The 12,271-nt window shown below is 40.0% G+C and overlaps 1 protein-coding gene across 6 annotated transcripts in view; it reads left to right on the forward strand.

The window, feature by feature from the left end:
- Positions 1-12,271, forward strand: part of SCMH1 (Scm polycomb group protein homolog 1) — a 167,546-nt gene that overhangs the window by 37,908 nt on the left and 117,367 nt on the right. For all 6 annotated transcript variants that reach the window (XR_003569305.1, XM_027864558.1, XM_027864557.1 and 3 more), the window contains exon 2: positions 8,357-8,437. The gene's annotated coding sequence lies outside the window, so the exon portion shown is untranslated. The remainder of the gene's footprint in view (positions 1-8,356; positions 8,438-12,271) is intronic.

Consider the following 12,271-nt stretch of genomic DNA (forward strand, 5'->3'; position numbering starts at 1 on the left):
TCCAGTGCCAGCAAAGGGTCCCCCATAATCTCTTTTCGATCAGTTGTCTGATCCCCTTACCATCTCTAGGCTGAGAACTCCCTAAGCTGCTGCTGCTGCTGTAACAGATTCCTACAAAGCCTGTTGCTGGTGTTACTGCTGTGTGCACTGTGCTTTGAGCTAATTCCTTCCCTGACGTCACAGGCCTCTCCTGCCAACTTCCTAAGCTGTCCAGGGCTGGAAAAATATCTTAACCCAACATTTTCTTGGCTCTGCAGCTCCAGAATTTGATTTGAGGCATTATTTTAAAGTTGTTTGGAGGGGAATACTGGGAAAGTTCAGTTGAGTTGCTGCCTGTACTCAGCCTTCATCTACCACTATGCTTTCGTTGATCCACATTTGCAACCTTGGAGTCTTACGTGATTTCACACCGTATCCAGTCATATTCCCACATATTCAATCATTTCCTATGTTTTATTGATACTATTTCCCCAAAATCTCTTGCATCTATTTTCTTCTCTTCACTCATACCTCTACCCTCGTTCAAGTCCTCATTAGTTCTCACCTGGACTATTGCAGTAACCTCCTAATTGATCTCCTTTGCCTTCTCCATGCCTATCTACCTGCCAAACACAGACCTAACTGTGATAGCTCCTTACCTACACAAAATCTTCTGTGGCTTCATTTTTTCTGTAAGATAAAATGTAATATATTAAGTCTAACATTTAAAGCCCATCCTTCTATATTTCTGGTATTATTTCATATTACTCCCCTTCATATACTCTGTTCTAATCAAACTGGCCTGCTAGCTGTTCTCCACATACAACATTCCATCTTCTACCTCTGTGCCTTTGCGCAAGTTATTCCTCAGGTCTGGAATGTGCCCTCTCCTCACTTCTACCTTGTAGCATGCCAATTTGTCTTTAAAGCACAGCTTAGGTGCCACCTCCTACTTAGGGCTTTTCTTGAGTTATTAGGGCTCTCTTCCTCTTGAAATTATTCTTTATTTATTTGTGTACCTGTTGTATCTCCCTATTGGATTGTAAATTCTATATCAGGCTATTGTCTGATTATTTAACAGTCACTGATTTTTATCTTTGTATCTGCAGTAATAGTAGGCATTTGCACATAGTAGGCACTTAATAAATATTTGAATTGAATTGAATAATGGGAAGGGTTTTAAGAAGTAGAGATGGAAGAGGGAATGTATTCCAGGCATGTGAATAACATATCCAAGGTCATAGAAATGGGAAATAGAATGTATACAGGGAACAATTAGCAGGCAGCCATTTTGATTTCCTTCATGCCTGAAATTAACTCTCTCCTCACCTCTGCTTCATAGATCCGCTTTCTTCAAGTCTTAGTTTAAGTACAGCCTTCTAGATAAGGCATTTCACAACCTTCCTTCCCAATTTCCAGTGCCCTTCTCCCTAATTTGTATTGATTTTTAATTTATTGTGTGTATATATAAAATATATATATTCTGGGTATACTTGTGTAGGCACCTATTGTCTCCTTGATAGAATAAGCTCTTTGAGATCAGGGATTATTTTTGTTCTTACTGTTGTTTTTGTATCCTAGCACAGTTCTTGGTACGTGGTAGGTATTTAATGTAATAAATGATTGCTGATTGATTAGTTAATGATTTCTGTGAATAACTGGAAAATAAGTATGGGAAGGGAAATAGTATGAGATGGGCTGGAAAGACCATTGGGAACCAGAGTGTGAGAGATTTTGATGCCATTCTCATTCAGTTTACACCTTACTTGCTAGGCATTAGAGAGCCATTAAAGATTTTTGAGTTAGAGAGTAACAATGATCAAAAAAGTGTATTTGAAATATCGATCTGGCGGTGTGTATAGGGTAGAGTTTGTATTAGAGACCAGGTATCCTGACTAGAAGCCCAGGATATGTCAGAGGAATGGTGCCCATAAGGCCATTTACCATATAAGGTAAAGAATTTTTCCCATAAAGGATTTTGTCGTTTGATATTTCACGGGTGCCTTTTCAGTTAGCCCACTCCAATTGATAACCAGTTTCAGACTTTGCTCCCTCCTGGTTTTCATCCTTCACACTAACAAATTAATCTTCCATAAGCACAACTTTCCTTATATTACTTCCTTGCCTCCATATCTCCAGTCACTTGCTACTCTTTATGGGACAAAGTCTGTACACCTTAACCTGGCATTCAAGGCTCATTAGCTTTCTGCCTTCTCCAATACAGATCCTACCTACTGAATTTGCTTTGTGCTTTCCTGTCTCCTTTGCACATACAATTCTCTCCTCTTGGAAATTATTCATTCATTTATTTATTGTGCAGTTCACTGTACCAGGCCTTGGGTTCAGAGGGAACTGACATGGCTGTATGCCATTACCCAATTCAGACTGTCCCTCCTTCTCGAAAACCTTTCATAATCATCCTCCCCTCCCCCATGTCTCCCTGCTACTTACAGCCCTTATTGTCTGTACCACTTATTTCCTTATTGTGAGTTGGATTTTTATGGTATATATGTCTTTTCTTTTGGACTAGACTATTAATTCTTGAAGGGCAGGGATTACATTTCCTTGTATGATAACCCAGAGTGCTTATTGACAGGTGCTTTTACAGATGGTGGGTGCTCAGTAGATGCTGTTGATTGAGAACAAATATTACTGCTCCTTTGCCTAAGTGGTTTGAAATTGCTTAGACATTTATTATATCTCATTATATCTTATTATATCTTCACTCTCCCAAAATAAACCAACCAAAAAATCATCAATGTCAATGAAACTAGACTTCTCAACAGCTCAGTCCTGTATTCTAGGGCTCATTGATTGAATGATTGATTGATTTTAAAGGTCAGCCACTTCAGTCCTCATTAGATCAACTCAAAGAACTCTTTCTAGAAGGAGAGAGACCTTTACTGAAAATTTAGTGCTTCATATCCTCTCTGGTTTAAGTCCCAGGAAGCTTCACACCTAATCTATGGCTTTATTAATACACAAATAGAGGAACAGCCCCAGAGGAGACATGTATCCGGTCTGAAAGGACTCTATAGGCAATAAATAGACCCGTGATTGTACCCAAGAGGTGAATAGTTCATTGATTCTTTTACTAGTCATAGGATCTGCCATACCTTCCAAGAAGCTTTTATAATTCTAGTATGTTAAAGCTAGAAGGGGCTTTAGAGATTATTGAGTTCAGTGGTTCTTAATCCAGGGACCATGATTGCTCCCCTCAAGGAGTCCAGGAGCTTGGATAGAAAAAAAAGAATGCATCATTATTTTGACAGACCTTTGGTTTCCTTTGCATTCCTATGTTTTTTATTTGGTGATTTAAAAAATATTATTCTGAGAAGGGCTTCATAGGCTTCACTTCAGTGCTAGAGGCATTCATGGCACAGAAAATGTTAAGAACCCCTGATCTGGTCCTGCCTCCACATTTTACAGAAGAGAAAACTTAGGCCCTTTGAGGGGGAAACAACTTGCCTAACTAAGGTCACACAGCTAGTTAGTAGCAGAGCTAGGATTAGTGCTCAGTAAACATTTATTAAGTGGCTACCGCATGTCAGGCTTTGTGCTAAGCTCTGGGAATACAAAGAAGCCAAAAGACAGTCCCTGCTCTTAGAGAGCTCACGGTATGGTAGGGGAGACAACATGCACACCTGTCTACAGACAAGTTATGGACAGGATAAATTGGAGAGAATCAACAGAGGGAAAGCACTACCATTAAAAGGGACCAGGAAAGGCTTCATGTAGAAAGTGGAATTTTAACTGAGACTTAAAGGAAGCTAGAGAAGCCAGAAGGCATGGGGAATGGCCACTGAAAATACCCAGTCAGGTCTTGTGTGGGAAACAAGGAGACCGGTGTCACTGTATCCTAGAGTATGAGGTGGGGGATGGGGGGTGGGGAGAGGGAAAAGAGAAGTACATTGTAAGATGTAACAAGACTAGAAATGTAGGGAGGAGCCGGGATATGAAGGTCTTTGAATAGGAAACAAAGGATTTTATGTGTGATCGTGGAGGTGATAGTGAGCCACTTCTATACCATTTCCTCCACAAAACCTTCCTTGATCACCTCAGTTCAGTGACTCATAGCACTTATCATACCTAAGGGGTTCAGATCCTTCCTTAGATACTTAGTAATTGTGTGACTGCACAAATCACTTAGTGTAAACCACTTGCAGACCTTAAAGCCCTGTATTATCATTATTTTTGGTATTATTATGCCTGCCTCATAAGGTTGTTGAGGATCAAATGAGATACATAGAACTCTTTTTAAACTCCAAAGTCTTTAAATACTATGTAAATATTCACTATTATTCACTGTTAACCTGTGTTGTTTATCAAACCCTATTTAAGAGATATTTAAACCCATGTAATCTCGAATTGGTAGTTATGTGTATTTTCCCAAATAAGTGCCTTTAGGACAGTGATTGTCTCTTGTGTATTTCTCTGTATCCCCAATAGCAGTGGTGTCAAATTCAAATAGAAAGGGGAGGGGGAGCACTAAATCTTATGTAGAATCCCTGCAGACTGCATATTGACTAAGAAAACTACATGTTAGTATTACCTGTGTTTTATTGTATTTTTATTTATTTTATTAAATATTTCTGAATTACATTTTAATCTGGTTCTGACTGCACTCAGGAATATTGTGGGCTGCCCCAAAGATTGAGTATTTGATACCTCTGCCCTATAGCGTGTGATTTGGTAGGTTTATCATTATGTGAATTAGCTGGCAAGGGACTGTTACAACATTTGACCAATAGAGAATGCTTTAGGAGTGTTAAGTAATGATTGTGCAGAACTTCGTTTTCATAATCAAAACCCTTAAATTAAATTTAGGGAAAAATTCTTGATTTTTAGTGAAATCGGAGGGCAAAGAACAGGTATAAATAGATCTTCTTTTCCTGACCCATATTTGTGAGCTTGGCTCAGGAGGATGTAGTTATTGAAGTCCTTGTGGCCCATTTACCTACTATAGTCGTTTAATCATTATGTACTTATGCAAAGAGTCATAGTTTATCACCTTAAGGGGTTTTTTTTGGTGGTCTGACCTGGAAGGGAACCTGAGGTCTCTAATCCAAGCTTAAACAGGTTTTCACCCTCTGCTTAAAGACCTCTAATGAGAGGGGAACCCTCTTGAGGCAGTCCATTCTACTTTTAGACAGTTCTGCTTAGAAAGTTTTTCATTGGTCTGTCAGTAAGAATTTACTGATTGCCTCCTATGTCTCAGGCTCTCTCTTATAGCACGTCTTAGTGGATCAAAGCGAACGGGAAATTGATGAAGTAGAGCGTGTTTAGAGGATGGCAAAAGGTGAAATCATGCCATATGAAGATAAGTTGAAGGAACATGTTTCACCTAAAGAAAAGAAGTTGGCTGGGCAGTGGGGTGATGAGGGAAGGGACATGATTTTTGTCTTCAAATTTCTGAAAAGTTGTCATGGGGAAAGGGGAGCAGGCTTGTTCAGTATGACCTCAGAGGGCAGAACTAAAATAAGTGAATATAAATGTTTGGAAGGCACTGTTCAGCTTAATATAAGGAAGAATACCCTAACAATTCTAGCTGTCTCACCATGTAACTGGCTGTCTTATGGGGTTGTAAACTTCTCATCACTAGAAACTTTGGAGCAGAGGCTAAATGACCCCTCCTCTTACTTCCTGTAAGGAATGTTAGAGAAAGGATTTTTCTTACGTGGGGTAAGAGGTTGGAACATATCCCTGAGGTGACGTCAGGGTTATAATTCTAGGACCAATGTTAGGAGCATTGTCCTAACATTATACCATTCCTGATGAGTACTAATTTGCTGAGAGGATAACCAAGGCCATTGGTTTAGGATGAACACATGATCTTTTTTATTTTTTATTTTTTTTTATGTAAGGCAATTGGGGTTAAGTGACTTGTCCAGAGTCACACAACTAGTGAGTGTTATGTATCTGAGGCCGAATTTAAACTCAGGTCCTCCTGATTCCAGGGCAGGTGCTCTATCCACTTCGCCACCTAGCTGCTCCAAACACATGATCTTGATAATAAGTTTAACCCCCTTAAAATGATTCCGTCTGATTGGCACTGGAAAAATTAGATCTCTTTGATCATTAAATGTGTTTCATGTTGACTTTGGAAATAGATTATCACAGGATACCCAATTTCAAAACTCCAGGGAAAATAACATTCTCTTGTTTTTGTGGATATGTCTGTTGTCAGTATTCTCTCTCTCTGTCCTAGTGCCTGTACTGAATAGAAGTGTACACTCCTCTTCATTGTGGACACTGAACAGAAGTTGATTACCTGTTCTACAGTATTGAGGACTGCCCTGCTTGCACAACTCAGGAACTCTCTCATGTCTTTTGCTTTGTGCAGTAACATTTCTTTCATATGTGTTCTGTCTTTTTCTCTTGCCTACCTTCTCCCCTTTTCTATCCCTCAGCTCTTGCCAAGGAAAATGGGGGCTTCCTGAAGTCAGGGACTGGGGCTGTGTCTCTTTCTTTGATTTTCCCCTGTGGCTCCTATGGGTCTATAGCCATGACGTTGTCTCATATGGGGATATATAAAGTTCCATCTCCAAGAGAAAAACGTATCTACAGTAGAGCTATGGTATGAAGGAAGATGGGGCCCAGGGTTTCCAATTCCTCATATTGCTTCTTAGTTTATTGTTTTCTATTTCTAAATCTTAGTTCATTCAATCACATTTATTGATCACCTGCTATATGCAAAGTTTTATATTACTATACTAGAATGACTGGGTTCTTCTTTGGTAATGAATCAGAAATGTGGTCTTGGATTTGATGATCTTTCCTTAGCTTTTTCTTTGAAGTTCTAATATTTTATTACCATATTCCCCATGGACCCTTTCATGCTCCTTCCCTTCCCTTTAAATAATCAATGATTACTTATTTTAAGGATATAGCATTTCTGGTTTTGTACAATATAATTTGGATTTATCTCAGATCAATTTAGTTTTAACTGCTAAACAAAGTAATCTGTATGAAATGCTTGAAGAAACCTCTTCTTAACACATTTGCTTATTTCATGCTTTCTGAATGTAGCTAGCTGTCTCATATTCTAAAGTTAGTTGAGGAATTATAGGCATCCAGGTGTTAATGCTTAGAATAGTATCAAGTATGAGACTATATTGATGCATGGAAATATGTGTATAGACTTCATCCTGGTTTAGTTGTGACCCTGGGTTTTCAAACGCTCTACCAGTAGAGTACAAGCTCTAGTGGGTCTTACTAAACAGGAAGAGCTTCATGTGTGGTCTAGCATTTGATTGTGTGTATCTGTCATCTGAGAACTAGCCTAGCTAAGCCTGAAGCGGCTCCTTTCTAAGAGGTTAGCCAACATGTGATGAAACATTTCGGCTATGGTGCATATGAAGTAGGAAGAAATACATACTGATTAAAATGTGAGTATTTTAACCAAGGTCGGAGGAAATTTAGAGTGTCATAGAATTTAGTACTCTTTAGTGTCTTCTTTGATATAAAATGTTTTTTGAATATTTTTTCTCTATAATCAAACATAGTTTTTTTTTTTTAAAACACTTGTTGTTACACTTTGGTGTTTCTTCAGTTTTAGTCTTGTGTTACAGAATCAGAATTTCAGAGTTAGAAGAGAACTCGGCAGTAATCTAGTCCTGATAGCTGAAAAAGAATCTCTGTTCCAGCACATCAGACAAGCAGTCACCCTGCCTTTGCTTGAAGACCTCCAATGAGGGGAAACAGCCTCCTGAGACAACTCATTTTGCTGTTGGAAAGCTGTCATTTTAAAAGAAGTTTTCTTGACACTAAGCCTAAACTAGCCTGTTTGTAGCTCCTCCCAATTGCTTCTAGTTCTGCCTTCTGATTATTTGTTTTTGACAGAGAGTTAGGGTTATATAATGGAAGGAGCACTGAACTAAAAATCTAGACACCTAGGCTCTTGTCTTAACCCAATGACTGGTTGTGAGACCTTGAGTAATTCTCTTCCCTTCTTTGGTCCTCAGTTTTTTCATCTGTGAGAGAAGGGGGGCTTGACTCGATGATTTTTCTCCAGTTCCTTCGAGACTAAAATTCTAACAGTGTTACGGTTAAGAATCTGGCTACTCCCAAGGAGAACACAGAGATCAGTGTGTAGCATGCTTGTTGGGTTTTTTTTTCATGTTGTCACAAATTTAAAATTGTTGAGAGTTCAGCCAATACTTATTACTCATCCACTCTCTAACTAGTACTTTAGAAAAGATGTGTGTGTTCACAGTCCTTGCTTTCAAAGGGGCTTCCTGTCTTGAAGGAGAAAGGCTTCAAGTTTCTTAGTGGGGCAGGAGATAAATTGGTCCCTAGTTGCTTGTCATTATCTGGACATTTGTAGATAACTTTGAAGGAGGGTTCACATTTCTAATTTTTTTTTCTTTCATTCTAGGTTTCTTCATCTTGCTAAGAAGGAACAATCTCCTGTTTAGTATAGCTGGTGGTATCATGCAAAAAGCCAGCCCTCACAAAGGTCAGTGGGCACATGTGGGACCAACAGAAGCAAGAGAATTCCCTGTGTTGGTTTGTGTCTGAATGTATGAATCATGAAAGCCACAGATTAGGCTGAATGATGGAACCTCACACCCCTGGAACTTGGCTGGCCATGTCCTCAGCAAGTCTGCAGATGCAAATGTCCACCCTCTGAGAATCACAGCCTAACAGTCAACATCTAAGCCAGGGACAGGCGTGACAACACCAGATGTATACACTGTATAAATACTGGCAAAGGGAGACAACGTATGTGCAAGTGTGGTGGAAGAAGTTAAAAGTATTGTACAAATGCAAACTATTAAATTAGTTGGTTGACATTGAGTACCTACTGTGGGATAAAGGCTGATAATAGCATGGAAAAAGGCACTAGAGAAAGAGAACACATGGCCCCTACCTTGAAGAATCTATCACATTCCATCGTACAAGTGTCATTACTTTAGCTCTAAGTGTGGATTACTTTTAAAGTACCTGTGGGAGGGATAAGATTTTAAGCTAGGAATCCTCCCATCTGTGGAGATGACTGTGAATGAACATAATGAAGATTTGTACATAAAAGAGAGCAGAAGAAGAGAATTAGGAGACCGGAGAAAGTCAGGATTCCTAGAGGGGGTAAGGTTGAAACAGGATAAGGACACAGCTTGGGAAGCATTGGGCCACGGTAAAATGAGCACTTGGGGTTAGGAGACCTGAGGTAAAATGGATTGTTGTTTGGACGTTTAACTCCTTGTGTGACTATGGGCAAGGCATTTAACTTCATGGAGCCTCAAAAATCCTTATATGAAAAATGGGTGTAATAATGCCTGCGTTGACTGACTCACATTGTTTTAAACATTAAATAAAATGATGATGAAATGTCGCAATTGAACTTGGAGTCAGGAAGACCCAAGTTCAGATCCTAACTTACACACTTACTAGTTGTGTGACCCTAGGCAAGTCACTTAATTTCTCTCTGCCTCAGCTTCCTCATCTGTAAAATGGGGATCATAATAGCACTTACCTCCCAGAGGTGTTGTGAGGATAAAATGAGCTAATATTTGAAGCACATCGCAAACCTTAAAGAGTTATATAAATGCTAGTTATTATTATCATTATCATTTTTGCAATTTTGTGGTAGATAGAGAATTAGATTTAGAGTCAGAGGACCTGAGTTCATATCTCAGTTCTGCTTCTTACTACTAATACAAATGACCTTGGACCAGTTGTTTAACTACTCTCGGCTCTCAGTTATTGCATAATTAAAATGAGGGGCTTAGAATAATAGCAAGGCAGTGTAACAGACAGGTTATTGGGCCTGGAGTTAGTGAGGACTGAGTTCAAATGTGGCCTAACATTAGCTGAGTCATCCTGGGCAAGTCACTTAATCTCTGCCTTCTTCAAATTCCTCTTCTATAAAATGAGGATATTAATAGTACCTACCTCCTGGGATTGTTGTGAGGGTCAAACGAGATAATATGTGTGAAACATTTTGCAAACTTTAAAGCCCTATATAAATGCTGGCTGTTATTTATGATGAAAAAGAAGTTGTTGTGATTTGGTATAGGGAAGACGAGTGAGGCTGTAAGGGAATGTATGAGAGAAAAGAGCCAGGAGTAAGAACATTTTCTCAGGAGAGCAGAAGACCAGATAGGACATGGAGAGACTCCAGGATGTCATTAGGACATCTGGGTCAGTTTACCTAAGGATAAATGTGAGCGGAGGTCCTGGGTCCTGAGACTTTCGGCAAGTTGATGTGAAGAGAGTGTGGAAATGGCAGGACAGGATTTGGTTTAATTTCATATGCTTTTATTAAGTGCCTACCATGTGCAGAGCATTATCCTAGGGGCTGTAGATAAGAAAAAAGTCCCTACCCTAGAGGAAGTTAGGTTCTCCTGTGTAATACAACAAGGTAACACAAAGTAATTTCAAGAGTGTACTAATCATTAGAGTCAGGAAAAAACCTCCTGCAACAGGCAGCACCTGAACCGAACTTTGAAGAAAAGTATGCATTGTACAGTGTGGAAATGAAGAGGGCCTATATTCCAGGCACAGAGGTGGACGATGGAGTTTTGGATATGGGGAACAGTGGCACACAAGTTTGACTGAAACAGCGTTCTTTGTATGAAGGGAGTGTGGTGTGACACAAGATTGAAAATGGAAGTAGGAGCCACATTGTGGTGCAGAGCTTTAAATGCCAGACTGAATGTTTTGTCTTTTATCTTCGAGGCAATAGGGAGCCATTGAAAATTTTTGAGCAGGAAGGTGTCATGGTCAGATCCTCGTTTAGTTTGATGGATCAGAGCAGCTAGAGACTGGAGACAGGGAGACCATTTAAGAGGCTATTGCAGTAGTTCAGGTGAGAACAGAGAAAGAGCTAAACCAGGGTAGAAACTGTGTGAGTGAAAAGAAGGGTATAGATGCAAGAGACGTTATGGAACTAGAATCAGCAAGGTGACTTGGACTGTGGCCAGATTCTAGAAAAACTATGTGAAAAGACAGGAAGATCAGGTCAATGCATAATGCAGAGAGATGTCTAGGGATTTGATCCACGATTTACCTATAAGAATAGAAAGAAAAGGGCATGAGAAAGAAATGTTATCTAGCCAGAAGCCATAGGCTACCTGTTAAGAGCAAAGGATAAGGCGGATTCATTGAATTAGTATATATCTGGAAGGGACCTGAGATAGCATCTTGTCTAGTCCCCTTCTTTTGCAGGTAAGGATTCTGTGATCCTGAGAAGTTAGGTGACTTTAGGTGACAAGATCATAGGATTTTGAGGTTGAACTGACTTGAGATAACACCTTATCTAAGTCCTCCTCATTTTGTAAACAGAGACTCAGGGAGGTTACGTGGTTTTCCATGATTCTTACAGCTAGGAAATGACAGAGCCAGGCCTTGAACCTGGGCCCTTTGACCCCAGATCTGGAAAGTAGGTAAAAATGATATAGCAGAGAAAACCTAGTATATAAAAATCCAGACTTAGAGAAGGCTCAACTTAGGGGTAGTCATTCCCTCCCAAAAAGGATCTTTAGAGGTTTTCTTGAAATGGTCATTCCCCACAGTGTATTTGTAAAGCATTTTAATTTATATAAATTCATCTTATCCTCAACTTTTCATGTGTTGTGTACACCTGTATTGTTCATTCTGCAAAGAAGTAAGATTTCAGTGAAAGGAGCTAGTGGGGAAAGAAATGCTTGCTTGCCAGGGGTCTGACAGAAAGCCCTTTCTATAGGCCCTCTCATTTGATCCTCCTAGTGGTCCCTCACTGGTAAAATAGGTGGGATACGTTTTATGTTAGCCCTTTTTTAAAAATCTCTCAGCTAGTAAGTGTCAAGGGTATGATGATCCAGCTCAGCCTGTATTTTTCCTGCTGCACTGCTCCCTGTGAGCTGAGCACTACTACTGCTGTGCCACTTCCACTGTCTGCCAGCATGCCTAGCATCAGCCAAGGGGGGCTATCTAATGTCTTCCCAGTTAAGCTCCACCAAAAATCCTGGGTTCCCTCTTGTTTCCCACAACAGCTAGTGTGGCCTGTTTGCTTTCAGAGAGGGCTTGTCTTGTAGACACTGTCTGCTCTCATGAAAACAAAGGGCAACAGACAGCCCCCAGTCTCTCAGCATCTTTGTTATCCGTTTGTTCCTGGGCGTCTTTCTTGTTAAAGGCAATATTGATGTTCTCCAATGCCATTCTATCTGTGTGCACGTCAAGCTGCGCAACTGCAGCAGAGGGAGTGGGGGCAGGGAACACAGCCAAGGAGAGGGGATCTGCTCCATCTTCTTTGTTCACATCTGCCACATCCATACAAGGTTTATTGCCTGCTGTGAGAGGGAGATCTCCT

The sequence above is a fragment of the Vombatus ursinus genome, unplaced genomic scaffold (assembly GCF_900497805.2).
Source record: "Vombatus ursinus unplaced genomic scaffold, bare-nosed wombat genome assembly UNPS02014775.1, whole genome shotgun sequence".
NCBI classification, from domain to species: domain Eukaryota; kingdom Metazoa; phylum Chordata; class Mammalia; order Diprotodontia; family Vombatidae; genus Vombatus; species Vombatus ursinus.